We start from the raw sequence: 19398 nt of genomic DNA, 5'->3' as shown, positions 1-19398 counted from the left end.
GGAGACCCCAAACACAGAAAATTAAGCAAAATGAGAAGACAGAGAAATACACAGCAAATGAAGGAGCAAGGTAAAAGCCCATCACACAAAACAAATGAAGAGGAAATAGGCAGTCTACCTGAAAAAGAATTCAGAGTAATGATAGTAAAGATCCAAAATCTTGGAAATAGAATGGAGAAAATACAAGAAACCTTTAACAAGGACCTAGAAGAACTAAAGAGCAAACAAACAATGATGAACAAGACAATAAATGAAATTGAAAATTCTCTAGAAGGAATCAATAGCAGGATAACTGAGGCAGAAGAACGGATAAGAGACCTGGAAGATAAAATAGTAGAAATAACTACTGCACAGCAGAAAAAAGAAAAAAGGATGAAAAGAAATGAGGAGAGTCTCAGAGACCTCTGTGACAACACTAAATGCACCAACATTCGAATTATAGGGGTCCCAGAAGAAGAAGCAAAAAAGAAATGGACTGAGAAAATATTTGAAGAGATTATATTTGAAAACTTCCCTAATATGGGAAAGGAAATAGTCAATCAAGTCCAAAAGCACAGAGTCCCATACAGGGTAAATCCAAGGAGAAATATGCCAAGACACATATTAATCAAACTACCAAAAATTAAATACAAAGAAAAAATATTAAAATTAGCAAGGGAAAAACAACAGATAATATACACGGGAATCCCCATAAGGTTAACAGCTGATCTTTCAGCAGAAACTGCAAGTCAGAAGAGAGTGGCAGGACATATTTAAAATGATGAAAGGGAAAAACCTCCAACCAAGATTATTCTCTCCAGCAAATATCTCATTCAGATTTGACAGAGAAATCAAAACCTTCACAGACAAGCTAAGAGAAGTCAGCATCACCAAACCAGCTTTACAACAAATGATAAAGGAACTTCTCTGGGCAGGAAACAGAAGACGAGGAAAAGACCTACAATAACAAACCCAAAACAATTAAGAAAATGGTAATAGGAGCATAAAAATTGATAACTACCTTAAAGATGAATGGATTAAATGCTCCAACCAAAGACATAGACTGGCTGATTGGATACAAAAACAAGACCCATATATATGCTGTCTACAAGAGACCCACTTCAGACCTAGGGACACCTACAGACTGAAAGTGAGGGGATGGAAAAGATACTCCATACAAATGGAAATCAAAAGAAAACTGGACTAGCAATTCTCATATCAGACAAAATAGACTTTAAAATAAAGTCAATTACAAGAGACAGAGAAGGACACTACATAATGATTAAGGGATCAATCCAAGGTGAAGACATAAAAATTGTAGATATTTATGCACCCAACATAGGAGCACCTCAATACATAAGGCAAATGCTAACAGCCATAAAAGGGGAAATTGACAGTAACACAATCATAGTAGGTGACTTTAACACCCCACTTTCACCAACGGACAGATTATCCAAAATGAAAATAAATAAGGAAACACAAGCTTTAAATGACACATTAAAGAAGATGGATTTAATTTATATTTATAGGACATTCCATCCAAAAACAACAGAATACACTTTCTCCTCAAGTGCTCATAGAATATTCTTCACGTTAGATCATATCTTGGATCACAAATCAAGCCTTGGTGCATGCAAGAAAATTGAAATCGTCTCCAGTATCTTTTCCGACCACAACGCTGTGAGACTAGATATCAATTACAGGGGAAAATCTGTAAAAAATACAAACACATGGAGGCTAAACAGTACACTACTAAATAACGAAGAGATCACTGAAGAAATCAAAGAGGAAATCAAAAACTACCTAGAAACAAATGACAATGAAAACATGACGACCCAAAACCTATGGGATGCAGCAAAAGCAGTTCTAAGGGGAAATTTATAGCAATACAATCCTACCTCAAGAAACAAGAAACATCTCAAATAAACAATCTAAACTTACACCTCAAAGAACTAGAGAAAGAAGAACAAAAAACCCCCAAAGTTAACAAAGGAAAGAACTCATAAAGGTCAGATCAGAAATAAATGAAAAAGAAATGAAGGAAACAATAGCAAAGATCAATCAAACTAAAAGCTGGTTTTGTGAGAAGATAAACAAAATTGCTATACCATTATCCAGTCACATGAAGAAAACAAGGGAGAAGACTCAAATCAATAGAATTAGCAACGAAAAAGGAGAAGTAACAACTGACACTGCAGAAATACAAAGGATCATGAGAGACTACTGCAAGCAACTATATGCCAGTAAAATGGACAACCTGGAAGAAACTGACAAATTCAACCTTCTGAGACTGAACCAGGAAGAAATAGAAAATATAAACAGACAAATCAGAAGCACTGAAATTGAGAATGTGATAAAAATCCACCAACAAACAAAAGCACAGGACAAGATGGCTTCACAGGTGAATTGTATCAAACATTTAGAGAAGAGCTAACACCTATCCTTCTCGAACTCTTCCAAAATATAGTAGAGGAAGGAACACTCCCGAACTCATTCTCTGAGACCACCATCACCCTGATACCAAAACCAGACAAAGATGTCACAAAGAAGCAAACTACAGGCTAATATCACTGACGAACATAGATGCAAAAATCCTCAACAAAGTACTAGCAAACAGAATCCAACAGCACATTAAAACAATCATACACCATGATCAAGTGGGGTTTATCCCAGGAATGCAAGGATTCTTCAATATATGCAAATCAATCAATGTGATAAACCATATTAACAAATCGAAGGAGAAAAAACATATGATGATTTTAATAGATGCAGAAAAAGCTTTTGACAAAATTCAACATGCATTTGTGATAAAAAAAAACCTCTCCAGGAAGCAGGCATAGAGGGAACTTACCTCAACATAATAAAAGCCATATATGACAAACCCACAGCCAATGTCGTTCTCAATGGTGAAAAACTGAAACCGTTTCCACTAAGATCAGGAACAAGACAAGGTTGCCCACTCTCACCAATATTATTCAACATAGTTTTGGAAGTTTTAGCCACAGCAATCAGAGAAGAAAAAGAAATTAAAGAATCCAAATTGGAAAAGAAGAAATAAAGCTGTCACTGTTTGCAGATGTCATGATACTATACATAGAGAGAATCCTAAAGATGCTACCAGAAAACTACTAGAGCTAATCAATAAATTTGGTAAAGTAGCAGGATACAAAATTAGTGCACAGAAATCTGTTGCATTCCTATGCACTAATGATGAAAAATCTAAAAGAGAAATTAAGGAAACACTCTCATTTACCTTTGCAACAAAAAGAATAAAATACCTAGGAATAAACCTACCTAAGGAGACAAAAGACCTGTATGCAGAAAACTATGACACTGCTGAAAGAAATTAAAGATGATACAAACATATGGAGAGATGTTCCATGTTCTTGGATTGGAAGAATCAACATTGTGAAAATGACTCTACTACCTAAAGCAATCTACAGATTCAGTGCAATCCCCATCAAACTACCAATGGCATTTTTCACCATACTAGAACAAAAAATTGCACAATTTGTATGGAAACACAAAAGACCCCGAATAGCCAAAGCAATCTTGAGAAAGAAAAACGGAGAAGGAGGAATCAGGCTCCCTGACTTCAGACTCTACTACAAAGCTACAGTAATCAAGACAGTATGGTACTAGCAGAGAAACAGAAATATTGATCAATGGAACAGGATAGAAAGCCCAGAGATAAACCCAAGCACCTATGGTCACCTTATTTTTGATAAAGGAGGCAAGAATATACAATGGAGAAAAGACAGCCTCTTCAATAAGTGATGCTGGGAAAACTGGACAGCTACAGGTAAAAGAATGAAATTAGAACACTCCCTAACACCACACATAAAAATAAACAGAAAATGGTTTAAAGACCTAAGTGTAAGGCCACAAACTATAAAACTCTTAGAGGAAAACATAGGCAGAACACTCTATGACATAAATCACAGCAAGATTCTTTTTGACCCACGTCCTAGAGAAATGGAAATAAAGACAAAAATAAGCAAATGGGACCTAATGAAGCTTAAAAGCTTTTGCACAGCAAAGGAAAACATAAACAAGATGAAAAGGCAACCCTCTGAAAGGGAGAAAATATTTGCAAATGAAGCAACTGACAAAGGATTAATCTCCAAAATATACAAACAGCTCATGCAGCTGAATATCAAAAAAAAAAAATCAAAAATGGGCAGAAGACCTAAATAGATATTTCGCCAAAGAAGATATGCAGATTGCCAACAAACACATGAAAGAATGCTCAACATCACAAATTATCAGAGAAATACAAATCAAAACTACAATGAGGTATTACCTCACACCAGTCAGAATGGCCATGACCAAAAAATCTACAAACAATAAACACTGGAGAGGGTGTGGAGAAATGGGAACCCTCTTGCACTGTTGGGGAGAATGTAAATTAATACAGCCACTATGAAGGACAGTATGGAGGTTCCTTAAAAATCTAAAAATAGAACTAGCATAAGACCCAGCAATCCCACTCCTGGGCATATACCCTGAGAAAACCATAATTCAAAAAGAGTCCTGTACCACAACATTCATTGCAGCTCTATTTACAATAGCCAGGACATGGAAGCAACCTAAGTGTCCATCGACATATGAATGAATAAAGAAGATGTGACACATATATACAGTGGCATATTACTCAGCCATAAAAGGAAATGAAATTGAGTTACTTGTAGTGAGGTGGATGGACTTAGAGTCTGTCAAACAGAGTGAAGTAAGTCAGAAAGAGAAAGGCAAATACTGTATGTTAACACATACATATGGAATCTAAAAAAAAAAATGGTTCTGAAGAGCTTAGGGGCAGGACAAGAATAAAGACGCAGAGGTAGAGAATGGACTTGAGGACACGGGGAGGGCAATTGGTAAACTGGGACAAAGTGAGAGAGTGGCATGGACATATATACACTACCAAATGTAAAGTAGATAGCTAGTGGGAAGCATCCACATAGCACAGGGAGATCAGCTTGGTGTTTTTTGACCACCTAGAATGTTGGGATAGGGAGGGTGGGAGGGAGATGAAAGATGGAGGAGATTCAGGGATATATGTATAGCTGATTCACTTTGTTATAAAGCAGAAGCTAACACACCATTGTAAAGCATTTGTACTCCAATATAGATGTTAAAAAAAATCTGCATATGATGCCAAGCAACTTTTGTTTATTTCCCCCCAATGAATAGACGTATATATCCATTCCTGGGGGCTCTATCTGTAGCCATAAATTCTTAAATGTTTTTATGACAAGGTTTTTCAACTACAAGCACCTAAGACCTTTACAGAGGCAATTGAGATAGAGAACTCTATAATGGGAAGTACAAGGTCTGTAGAATACAAATCATCTCTGATTTACCAAAGATCTCAGTGAACATAGTAGGAGCCATGGAACTCCTTTCTTATTCTCTCCACCTTTGAGAATGTTGTGCACTCCACCAATAATCCCTCACCCCGCTCTTCACTACCTTGGAAGTAACTCAAATTTTGGAGGCCTAAGAAGCTCAGTGCTGGTACAGAGGGTTGCTTAGGTAGATTAGTGGCTGTAAATTATAAAATTTCAGCTTTGCTTTCAGTAGAATTTCACGGGTGATTTTGGGAACCTAACCTGGACCTACAGCACTGTCACTATTGGAAGATGTCTTTTCAGTTGCAAACAATAGGCTTATAAATTAACACTTCAAACATAACCCATTTCCAAGGTTGCCTGCATCCAACAATGTTGAGAAACCACATAGGAAAATAAATTCACATGCCTCTTGCACTCTATAGTAAAGAAAACTTTTCATAATACTTTTCACAATATGACAGTGGTAGCTGACTCCTACAGTGCATTTGTATGACAGACAGTTGTTCTTTTTGGTAACAGTTAATACTTCTGCCCAGGAACAGATTTTTACATTGCTAATGAGACATGTGATGCATTACTGAGGTTCCCATCATTTCAGTAAGTCAATGTCCTGTTATATGGCTAACGCAGGGTAACCAGTTCAAGATAAATGACTCTATTTGCTGTTGTGGAAGATATGCACCTTCAGAGGAAGACGAATGGTCAATTGGAAAAGAATGAAGACATCTGGGTTCCCCTTTGGGAGCTTTATTCACGTCACAAATAAACATGTCTTTCAATTTTCAATTAGCAATAATTTTGAGATAGAGTCATCCATGTGAGGCCCGAAATAATAGGTTCAGAATTGTCACTCTGAATATTGCACCCTCTGTCAAAGGTCCTCCTAGGTATCAAGGGAAGGACTGTCCAGAGATTTTGAATTTACTCACCTTGTGGGAGAGGCAGACAACATGTTAGTAAAGCTTCTTTAATCGTAATTTCCAAGAGGAGAGGCAGAGGTTGTCTGGCTCAAGTTGGGAGGTGCATTGCCTCTTTGACAAGTCGCTATAAATGATAAACCAGGAGGAGGAAGACAGGAGAAGGAAGGAAAAGAGAAGGATAAGGAGGAAGAAGAGAAAACAGCAGAGGAAGAGGAAGAAAGAAGAATAAAAGAAAGATGGACCCCAAATAAGAATGTTCAACCATAAACTTGTGCATACTTTTCATCTGGAAGATATCATTAAATAATATAATATTCCTCACAGTTCAGGCTCTATCTTATTTTAAAATTTTCCAGAAGTTCATGATTTTCTTTATAATCCTTAGAAAGAGAATCTTACCCTTGTGACTTGACGTGTTTAGTTCTGGTGAGTCATCATTGGTTGTATTATAGAATAGAGTCCCTTATTTTTAAGGAGGGAGAGTGTTTTGAGGTCTCAAAGCTAGCTGCTGCAGATAATACTTTTTCTTCAATTAGATTGTAAGTGTCTAGAGGAAAGAACAGGTCTTCCACTCATTTTTGAACCTGTCCCATGCCAGCACTGTGGCTCATCTATCACATAGAGCTAACCAAGTCCCACTGAATGAGCGGAGATCCAATTCTGTTTTGATTTATTTCAGAAAGCTACAAAATGCACCTGAGACTGGGTAAGTTGGCCCTTCCAAAGGTACAAGAAATATCTCCCTAACTCACAACATAATATTTGCCAGTATTTCCTATATTTGGGGTAATGTTCCAAGTGCTTAATGCATTCTAAAGCATTTAATCCTCATGACAGCCTAGGTGGTGGACTCTTTTATCATCATCCCCATGATCAACATCATCAAACTTGTTTTACAAGTAGGGATATTGGGGAAAAAATGTTTAAGTAATTTGTCCCAGACCACATAGCAGGTAAGTGGCAGAACCAGGATTTGGACCCAGGCAGTCTGGTTTTAAGGGTCTTGCTCTTAAATGCCATACATTATTGCCTCTTGTTACAAAACTTGTGAGAAAGTAAACATTCTCAGAACAATGTTGCTATTGCCAAGACAATCTCTGGGTTTAAAAAATAATAATCTAGTCCTGATGAGACATGGGCAGGTGCTCAAAATTATGGCTCATCATATCAAATTTCTCTACTGGAGTTTGATACATGCTGTTGAATTTGTATGTTTGTTGATTTGCTTGTCAAGTTTTGCTATAGTGCCCAGTCCATACAGGGCTCTAACCACACTCAGTGTTTACTGACTTAGGGAATCTGACAATACATCATGCTGACAGACAAATGTAGGCAATGTCAGTCCCTTTGACACATTGTCTTCTTCCAAGGGATAACTGGAGAAACAAAAATTTTAATATACATGTATATCTTATATTTGTATATGTATCTTCATATGTATATTTTAATATATCTCATATATGTATATGTATCATATATATGTAATATATAATCTTTGTCTACTAGATATGGAGTGCTTGCACGTTTTATCATATTCATTCCTCACTTACTAAAGGACAGCATCAATTAAGTAACACAACAAGGACTCAGAGTAAAGACTGGCTTCAGCTTCTGTGGGTCCCCAGTCACCAGGAGATATGGTCTTTATTAGTTGGCTAGTAGTCTGTGCCTCTTACTAACTCTGTCAGCTCAACCAAGTTATCTAACTTCTGGGAGCTCAAGTTTTCTCATATGTGACTTGTAGATTATAAAGTTTACTCTATCATATTGTTATGAGAATTACATAAGATAAAGTGGAACAACATCCAGCATGTAAGAGCCAATTAACAAATGTTAGTCCTCTTCCTTATCAATAAGACATTTGAAATTCCCAAAGATCTTACTTTGTCCCAAGTGTCTCCCTCCATCTTGCTTGCTAACTCATCTACCCAGAAAAAAATAAATAGGAGAAGGGCTGTGATGCTTTTTACAGCTTCTGAAAACTGCTGGAAAACCTCAATTTATTCCTCAAATGTGGATTCAAGGCACAAAAGCTAGGCTTTCAATAGCGCATGGCTCAATTGTATAACTAAAGCAGATAGTCCATGACTCTATCTTATCCAAAAGCCACGTCATTCCCAAAGTCAGCGGTTCAATAAGCAGGCCCAGACTCACTGATGGGTCAAAAAATTAATTTATTTAGTTGCTACCAGCATTTTTTAGAAATAGAATAAAAATAAAATAAATACATTTTGAAATGTCAGGGTTTATGACACACTGGTAGATAAAAGTTTTGTTTTGTGCAACTCTCATTTCAGTTGTGTTTAGTCTGTGCACACTAGATTGCAATGTAATTCTGATTTCAACTCATTGGTGGTTTCTTGGAGATGAGTGTCAAAATCAAGGGACTGTTAAGGAACTTCTTTTGTAACCTATGCCAATACAAGTTGACATCCTTATAATAATTTGGTTCAGAAGTTGCCTAATTCTTTTAGCAGTACTGATCCACCTGTGCTGGAGTTTGAGGTCCAAAATTAATTTATTAAAGGGTTAGAATCCAAAGGCCCAGGAGGATTGGTGTCTGATTTCTTATTATTGGGTTGACCAAAAAGTTCATTTGGGTTCTTCCATAACATCTTCTGGAAAAACCTGAATGAACTTTTTGGTCAACCCAAAACTAATTTCTGCTCTAGTCCCTGCCACTGTATCCTCAGTATTCTTCAGTAAATTCGAGAGGGCTTTATAACCTGATAGACTTGACAATGGTGTTAGGAAAACTCAATGCAGTTGTCTGTTTAAGTAGTGCTTTAAAACCCACGACCCTTAAGAAGTTTCACAAGGATAATGTCCATGTTTTTCTCTGTCATCCTTCATTCCCCACCCTACCCTCTTAGTCATTCTGCATTTCCAAATCCCAGCACAGTGCTTGGTACAGTCTAAGAACTAATTAACATATACTGAATACATTAAGAGTAAGTCTAGCTTCAGATGGCAAAGTAAAATGATGATTGCCCCTAACAGTCTAATCCATTTAGCTACCTTTGTATATTTCTTGTACACTTAAAGAATGAGGAACTCAGCTAAAATTTTCTCAACAAGAAATAGCCCTAACAGTACAAGAACAAGTTAAATGACACCACAGGGTAACAATCAGTCAAATCAAAAGTGTGCTTCATTTCTACGGGACAAAAATAAGGATATCACCAACAAATCTGTAGCATAACATAGAAGAAGAAGGAGGAGGAGGAGGAGGAGAAGGGGGAGGAGGAGAAGGAGAAGGAGATGACAACAATGAAGAAGAAGAAGAAAAAGAAGAGGAAGGAGAAGGAGGAGGAAGGGGAGGGGAGGAGGAGGAGAGGGAGGCAGAGACAAAGAAGAAGAAGAAGGCGGAAGAGAGGGAGGAGGAGGAGAGGGAGGAGGGGAAGGAGAAGGAGATGACAACAATGAAGAAGAAGAAAAAGAAGAAGAAGGAGAAGGAGGAGGAGGGGAGGGGAGGAGGAGGAGAGGGAGGAGGAGAAGGTGAAGGAGATGACAACAATGAAGAAGAAGAAGAAAAAGAAGAAGAAGGAGAAGGAGGAGGAGGGGAGGGGAGGAGGGGGAAGAGGAGGAGGGGGAAGAGGAGGGGGAGGAGGAGGAGGGGGAGGAGAGGAGGAGGACGAAGAACTACTGTTGTAGAACAAAAGAGATTAAGAAAGAAAAAAGTAATATAATGAGTGGACATTGCTTGGATTCTGAACTATAAAAAGACATATTTAGGGCCTCTGGGAAAAGTAAATATGGACAGAGTATTAAATGATTTTAAGAAATTATCATTAATTTTTTAAGCGTGATATTGACAGGGTGATTATGATAAAGATAGAATGCCCTTATTAGTTAGCAATGCATACAGAAGTGTTTACAGAGAAAAAGACATAACATCTGTGATCTGTTTTTAAATCTCCAAATAAAGAAAATGTGTATGTGTAGGAGGGAGATTAGATAATATATGAGTAGCCACATGTTTATTGGGGAAGTTAAAGCAGAGATACATGGAGGTTAATTATACTATTAGCTCTACTTTTGTAGAGAATTTTGAGAATTTCCATAATAAAAAATTAAATGTAGTTAGCCCCAGCAGAGCAGAAATGACAATGTAAAATTTCAGGACTACAATTTCATGCTCTCTCGCAGAGCCATATTCCAGGGGGACCAAGACAGCATTTACTGGGTTTTGTGCACTGACTTTGAACACGTTCCAAATGTGATAGTCTGGTGCCATTGGCTCATTATTTTTCTAAAATAAAAGATAATATGCAGCATTAGAAGCATTAAAACTTCATTCTATTCATCTTAAACAAAATGTTCCTCCCAGTACAATTTTTCCTTGAAAGAGGAGGAGGGCAGAGAGAGGCTGGGGTGAGAGGTCGGGGAGGAGAAACGACCATTGAGTTTTCCACATTCGGGAGAATGGCAAGGTCCGTGGGGAGACAGTAAATTGAAATTAAGGCTGTTTCAGGCAGGCTACAGGATATGCCTGCAAATGTAGACATATCTAAATGGTGAAAAAGTCTGTTTGTGCCCATTCATATGAAGTGAATGCCTTGTAATATGCTCTAGCCCCTGGGAATGGTGGCTGGGTTGAGGAACGGAGGCCGGAAGAATGGGATAGATTTGACATAGTACTTTTAAGTGCTCTGAAGGCTGGGTTTCTCCCTGCGGTTTAATAGCTAGGTCCCCTGGGAGCTACAAGGAAGGAGCCGAGTGAATCCCTACAGCTTTTCATTTTAAGGATAACAAATCTTAAAACAGGTGTGAGCTCAGAAAGATCCTTTACTCCTTGTTTTCAGTCTGCTGTGGCTAGTCAGCTCTCTGTGTATTATTATCATTCCACAGAATGAGGTCTGGGGTTAGGGAAGGGAGGAGAGGAAAGAGAAGCTGAATAAACAAAAATTGCTTCGAGTGACTAATATTCATTAAGTCCACTGGTCATGCGCTATGAAATTTATTAAACTGTGGTTTCCAAGAGAAGGTATTAGCAGAGCTAATGAACACAAATAAAAAAGAGGCCTCCAGGAAATGATTTCCCAGGCCTAGATGAGATTGCTGAGTAATGTGACAAGAGATTATAACGTTAAAAGCTTCTGCTATAGTCTAGAAGGCTGATTATTGGAAGGGGTTGCCCTCGGTGGGGGAAGGGAGATAGGCAAGAGACTGAAAGTCTGACTTATCTGAAAAGGGGGCCTAAAGCTTTTCATTTATATTCATTAAGGAAGGAGGCTCTGTGCTGAAGGCCTCTGAACTTTAGTGCTGCCATCTAGTGGAAAAGGTGTTTGAGAGGCCATAGAATAATGACGGCGACCACCATCTTTAAAATGTCAGGAATTTGAGCGACACTGGGGGAAATCCTTTGTGGTGTCAGGAGCAAAGACTAGCAGTCCTAAAGTCATCAGCTATGCATAATCTGACTTAAATATTGTATAAAGAGAGCTCAGGTATCCCATTCTTGCTGTTCTATTCCATCAGCATCTTAGAGATTCATTTCGTACAATTAATTAATTTTGTAGGCTCCTACCTAAGGTATTATTCCTCCTAAGAACATTTGTTTAGTATCCTAGTTCAGTTCCCCCAACCAGAAACCTTGGGGACATCCTTGACTCTCCTCTTTCTCCCACATCCAATCCACCAGCAAATCCTGTTGACTCTAGAGCCCCAATATCCCAGGACCACTTCTTACCGCATCCACTTCTATGACCCTGATTTGATCCATTGGCATTTTTCTCCTGGATGATTGCAATTCCCCAACCTGTGCTTCTTGCTTCCAACCTTGCAATCTACAGTCTGTTCTCCACCAGCTACCAAAATGAACCATTGGAACGTGTTAAATCGCTTCACTGCTCTGCTCAAAACCTTCCCATGGCTTGTAAGCTCACTCGGAGTAAAGTCTAAAGTCCCATGATATGTATCAGGCCCTAAATGATCTGCCTGCACCTCCCACAAACTGCATCTCTTATGCTCTCCACTCAACTCAGTCTGTTCCAGCCACATGCCCCTTGCCAGTCCTCAGAGAGACCATGCACATCCTTGACTCAGTTCCCTCCACCTGGAATGTTCTTTCTCCAGACACGGCATGGCTCTCTTTCACTTTCTCCCAGGTCTCTAACCAAATGTTACCTTATCGAGGAGGCCTTCCATTACCATCCTATTTAAAATAATCCCTCCTCCTATTCTCGTCAGCATTTTTTATTTCTTTTCTTTGATTTAGTTTAATTAACAGAATTTATCACCTCCTAAAATGTTATATATTTATGTATTGCTTATTTTTCATCTTCCCCAAGTCCTCTATAATAGAATGTAAGTTCCATGAAAGCAGGGGCTTTGGAGGAATATAGTATATTTAACATGGTTCCTTTCTTTCTGAAACTTCAGAAGCAGACCAGCCTGCTCAAAATCCTTATAGACTCTTGCTAATTGTAAGCCACATAAGGGCAGGTATTTTGTCTGACCTAGTCTCCCTCTATTGCCAGTGCATAGTACTGTGTCTGATAAATGGTATATATACAATAAGACGTTTTCTTCTTTATTTAACAGTTTTACTGAATATAATTTAATTTATTCATTATAAGTGTACAAGTCAATGATTTTTTAAGGCAGATTTAGAGAGTTGTACAATCAACACCACAATCCAGTTTTAGAGAATTTCCAAAACTCTAAAAAGTGCACTCATGAACATTTGTAGCTCATTCTCACCACCTACCCCCACCCCCCAGCCCCAGGCAATTAATGTCCTGCTTCCAGTCTCTGTACATGTGCCTTTTCTGGAGATTTTGTTGATATATATATATATATATATATATATATATATATATATATGGAATAATACAATATGTAGTTATTTATATCTTGCTTCAAGTCAGCATAATTTGTTTGAGGTTCATTCATATTGTAGCATGAATTAGTAGAGTCCTTGTTTCCTTTTTATTGCTTAATGAGTACTGCCTTATACTGATATATAATGTTTTAAAAAGAGTCATCACTTGATGGACATTTGGATTGTTTCCATGTTTTGCTCTGAACATTCATATATACACCTTTGTATGAACATATTTTCTTCTGTAGATTTTGAGCAGTGAAATTGATGAGTCACATAAGTTTATGTTTAGCTTTTTAAGAAACTACCCAACTGTTTTCCAAAGTGGTTGTGCATTTTATATTCCCATCAACAATGCATAATGATTCCAGTTTCTCACTAATTCTTGGTATCATCTTTCTTTATAGTCACTCGAGTCAATATACAGAGGTATAACATTGTGGTTTTAACTGGCATTTCTCTTACAACTAATGCTGTTGAACTTTTTTACTCAGAATAATTATTAGCAATTTGAATATCTCCTTTGGTAAAATATCTATTCAGATTTTTTGCTGATTTTTATGTCAGATTATTTGTCTTATTATTGAGTTGTTAAGAGTTTTTCATGTATTTTAGATACTAGTCCTTTATAAAAAATATGACTTGCAAATGTTTTCTCCCTATATGTGGCTTATCTTTCCATTAGCTTAATGGTATCTTTGGTAATACAAAAAACAGCTTACATTTTGATAAAGTTCAATTTGTGAGTTTTTCATAGACCACGTTTTGGGGTCATATTTAATAATTTTTGCCTACTCAAGATCTCAAAGATTTTCCTCAATATTTTCTTCAAGAAGTTGTAAAGTTTTAGCTTTTACATTTTGGTTTATAATCCATTTTGTCAATTTTTGTGTATGGTATAAGGTAAGGTTCTAAGTTCAGGTTTTTGCATGAGGAATACAGTTGTCCTAACACTCTTGTTAGAAAGACTATTGTCTCCCAATTGATTGTCTTGGCATCTTTGCTAAAAATCAATTACCCTTTAATGAAGTGGACTATTTATGGACTCTTAAATCTGTTCCATTCATCTATTGTGTATCCTAGCACCAATACCACGCTGAATTTTTGTTTGTTTGTTTTTTACTATGATGTTATAGTAAGTTTTGAAATCAGGTAAAATAATACCTCAAGTTTGTTCTTATTTCCCAAACTAATTTTGGCTATCCAGGTCCTTTGTATTTCCTTATAATTTTTAGGAAAATTTTGTCAATTTTTACAAAAATAACTGCTTGTATTTTGATAGAGATTGCAATGATTATATATACTAATTTGTGGTGGATTGCCATCTTAATCATATTGTTGCATGCTTTTGGTTGAGTTCCAGAAATAACTGTTTTTATCAATTTTGTCTACCTTGATAGCTGCCTTTAGAGAGGGGATTTGCCAACCCCATCACACAACCATATATGTGAATTCTATAACCCCAACTAAACTCTAAGCTCTAGGAGGGAGCCACCATATTTTCCACTACTTTGGCACTCATTAAATAAAGTAAATTGTTTTTCTCTATCACATAATGTCCTGTGATGGAAAGGATTTAATAGACTTTAGTAAGATTGGAGAGGATATTGCTCGGAGATATGGCAGGAAGAGTTGCAAAACAAGCATCATCAGCATTATTATCTTCAGAAGGAGAGAGATGTCTGACAAGCTTCACTGACTAAGGTCAGGCAAGGCCCAGGCAAGAAAAGTTATGGAGACAAATCCAGTGTTCCAGAATTTGCCTCCTTCAAAGATAGGAAAAAAAAAATTAAATAAACTTAAATTCCTATAAAATGGAATTTGATTAGTTTTATGGGGACTTCTGTAGAGGAGAAAACATAGGAATATTTTTCTAAAGTATGTTGAAGAAAATTTATCTAAGGCAACATTTAGGAAATGGGACTATAATTATGTTTCTGTCATGTTTTATATTGAGATATGTCTGAGGCTTGGGAACGGGTTAGAGGGCCTTTCAAAAGTCCCTCCTAAGACTCTTCAAATCTTGATTTATGTATCCTCCTACCACATCCATATCCATACTTGTATTTTCTGAGTTAAAGCACAGAATATTTATCAGTTTTCAACATATAAGAACCTCACACATTTATCTCTCAAGTGTCATGATGCGTGGACTTTCACAAGGCCCAAAAGCTTGGCACAGACTTTGAACTGTGTTTTTATTTTTATACCTTTCCAGTATTGAAAGACACATAGTGGAGACAAAAGCTAACTTTGTAAGAGAGAGAACACAGCTGATAACTACGTCGGGCCACCCAGAATGCACCAGAATTAATGACAATTTGTCCTGACAGCATCCTGACCACAAGAAATGAAGTCACCCTAGAAAGTGTTTTGTAGAAGAAAATTAAATCAGCAGAGTGAAAAGGCAAAAAAAAATTAAAAGCATTAAATCTGAAATATACACTGTCCAAGTATTTTCCCCCATTAATTTTGGAAGCCCTTGAGTGTTTCCAGGGAAATTTAATCTGCATATTTCTGAGCCATTTACACTTAACATACCACAACGTTGTCTTGTAAGAGTAATTTGTTGTCCAAGAAGCCCTCTGAACCTTGTTCATAAAGATTTTTATTAAAGCGATTGTTTTCTTTTTCCTTCAAATGAAATTATGCTTTTCCAGATTGAAATGAACCCTAAATTTAAAACTTGTGAGGTATAAGATGGAGCCACTTTTGATAACAGTGTATCCCCATTCAGGTTTCCAACCCAAGGTGTCTTGGTTTTGGCAGCATTACAATAAAGGGTTGAAAAGACACAGGTTTATTATTTCTTGGATAGCCAAAGTGAGTACTCTCAGGCCTTTTTATTTTTATGTATTTATTTATTTTATTTTTGCGGTACGCGGACCTCTCACTGTTGTGGCCTCTCCCGTTGCAGAGCGCATGCTCAGCGGCCATGGTTCACGGGCCCAGCCACTCCGTGGCATGTGGGATACTCCGGGCCCGGGGCACGAACCTGTGTCCCCTACATCCGCAGGCGGACTCTCAACCACTGCGCCACGAGGGAAGCCTCTCAGGCCTTTTTTAAAAAGCAAGGCTTTTAAGGAACCCAGCCAGTCTAACAGTCAATCCTGCTTTAGAATGCATCATGAATAAAGCTCTGAACTTGAGCATATGAGGTGAGACACTGGAAGGACTAGAGATGCTTCACCATCTTAAGGGTTTTGTAGTCCAAGGGACTAAACTGCAAAATGAGGGCAGCAGTAGCTTCTACCTCATAAGACTGCAGTGAGGATTAAATGAGATCATTGTGTAAGGTGCTTAGTATTACCTAGAACATAGTAAGACTTCAATATATTTTAGCTAAAATAATAACAATTATAATTTATCTTTAGGAGTGTTTACATTGATGATCAGACCCTAAAACAAGTCATCTCAAAACAAAACACTCATAAAGATAAAAACACCATTCTACATAAATGCTCATTCATGCATTTACTCACCTGCCAGCTCCAAATAACCCTTGTGAGAATGAATGACTTCTAGGGCTCAAAATAGTTTTGTACAGAATTTTAAAGTCATGATTGAAAGCTTAACTGGAAAACTACCATAAGAAAAGCCAACATAGTATTATGAGAATCAGGTTGAGTTGGGCTCATGAATCAACTGATGTAATGTTCATGTAGTATATATCAAAAGATTACATGAATGTAGGGCTGTTTGTACCATTTAATCATTAATACCAATAAAGAGTATTCAAAGAGCCCTTTGTTAAATCAACTACAGAATACTGATGTACTGTACTCTAATTATCATATCTGTGATGTATTAACTTTTTTTTTGTATCAACTTGTTTTTTGTTTTATATATCAACTTGTCTAGAGAATGGCTTAGAGTTGTTTAATCAAAATTGAATCTTGGTGTTGCCGTGAATGTATTTTGAAAATGTGGTTAACATCTCCAATCAGTTGACTTTAAGTAAAGGAGATTACCCTCAATAATGTGGGTGAGACTCATTCAATCATTTTAAAGGTTTGAAGAACAAAAACTGAGGTTTCTTGGAGAAGAAAGTCTGCTTAAGACTCCAGCATCAATTCCTGCCCCATTTTCCAGACTGTTGACTTGCCCTATGGATTTCAGGCTTACCAGACCCCACAAACTGATACACTATCCATCCATCTTTAAAGATGCTGATAATTTCTCTGTTAGAGTAGAGGCATGACCTGGAAAGTAATAGGCTATTTTGCCCAATAACTTCTGAAGCAACCTAAATTTTTTGTGTTTCCATTCGGAGGAAGTAGCATTGTTTTCACCGCCTGTCTGTCACCACTGTGATCCAAGGGTATAGAAGTCTGCCTGCCCTGCTTGTTGAACAGCGTTACTGAGCAGCACATGATACAACATTTATTAAGTCAATGAAGGTTCTTGAGCGCCTCCTCTCTACTAGGTACTCATCTAAACATTGTGGGTAGAGCTGTGAAAAAAAATCAAAAAATCCTTGCCCTCAGGAAGCCTACATTCGCATGGTTGGGGTGGTGGGGGAGATACTGTATAAACAAATAAATAAGTAAAATATATTATAGGTCTGATGGTGGTAAGTCCTTTGGTGGAAAACAAGTCAGGGGAGGAGGTAGGCAATGCTAGATGTAGGATATCATTTGAAATAGGTTGATCAGTGGAGTCTTCCTTAAAAATATGGCCTTGGAGCAAAACCAGTGCATCAGTTATGCTATGTAATATTGCCAACTATTTCTATTTAAAATAACAGAAAATTCTGATTCAAAGTGGTTTAAACAATAAGAAAGACTATTTTTCACATAACAAAATAATAAGAATAGCCAGTGCTTAATTGAGAAGCCACAGTGTGCCAGCCATTCTTTTGACTGCCCTACATATATGACTTCACTTAACTCACAATAGCCTTCTAAGGTAGGTACTTTTGATACCCCTGTTTCATAGGTGGGGAGACCAAGCCTCAGAAAGAGTAGGAATTTCCCCAAAGTTATGTGACTGGCGAGTGGCATAGCTCTGCAAATTTGTCCCTGGCCAAGTTACTTCCCTGGCTCAGATGCCTGCCCATGAGAGGGAAGAACATACCAGGGAGAACATATCAGGGCTCTGTCTCAGGTCTTCCATGTGTCTCTCCTAGCTCTGATCTCCTGTCTGTGTTGCTTTATCCCCAGCTGTAGCGAGATGGCTGCAGCATTTCCATGGGTCACACCTAGACATAAGGAAGAAAGAAACTGCTTCCTGGGTCTTCCCAGGAGGCACTAGGACACTTCCCTTCACAGAGCACAAGCTAGCAGTGGGTCATGGTCCCATTCCTAGACCAATCACTGTTAAGAGGGATGGGATTAACAGGTTTAGGTCAACTTAATTCTTTGGGGAAGTGGAAGGGATGTTGGGAATTCAGATGAAAGACTCCTCCAGTGATGTATTAAGGGTTTGTGTTTGTGTTACTTTCATCAGATGAGGTCCATCAAGAGAAAAGAATAAACATCAAGTCTTTTCACAGCTAGAGTACTGTATCTTACTGCCCACCTTGGAGAAACTGAATGTTTGATCCATTTGATCCTGTTGTGGATCTCAGACATGAATACAGGATAGGTATTGGTCATAAAAAAAGGCCACAGCTCCATTTGGGGCACGTGCTGCAAATTCTGTTCTCAACCCTCAAGATTTTAGTGTTGAATGGCTTTATATTATTCTCTCCTAACTGACATCACCAGAAGTGTTGATAATAGGAAGGGCTGTTTATTTTGACCTCATTCTTCAAAGTGGTTGAATTTCTTATCAGATATTTTCAAAAACTTTAGTGTGACTAAAGACCTTTAAGAGATTTTTAGCTGTATGCTGAAAGTGAGAGCAGAGAAAGGTCACTGGGTATATTTCTGAAATCACACTTGGGTGGAAAAGCAGGACCTACACAAGTGGAAATTATTCTGAAATTTATCTGAAGATAGTGTATGATTATTTCAGCCATAAATTATTGTATAGACTGTGCTTGATGATATTTACCCAGTCCATTATAAAGCCAACCAGTTAAAATGCCTGATCACCTATCCAATTTCATTTGATACCAAACACTAATAGGGAGATTTTCATTATCAAACAAACTTGGGTTTTAGTCCTGTTCAGCATTTTTCTCCAATCAAACTTACCATCTCCCTTCTCATGTTTGGCATGGGAGTATGAGTATTACAAATATCTATATTGTCCGAGCACCCTATAATGGTATTACAATGACAATTTTATTAGGTCCATAAAAATTTTGCAACTTCCCTGCAGTACACTGTAATTTCACCAACAGTTGTAAAAGGTCTTAAATTATATTTGTGCA

This window comes from Mesoplodon bidens (genome assembly GCF_964165515.1).
Source record: "Mesoplodon bidens genome assembly, chromosome: 2".
NCBI classification, from domain to species: Eukaryota; Metazoa; Chordata; class Mammalia; order Artiodactyla; family Ziphiidae; genus Mesoplodon; species Mesoplodon bidens.
This window is presented reverse-complemented; position numbering follows the sequence as displayed.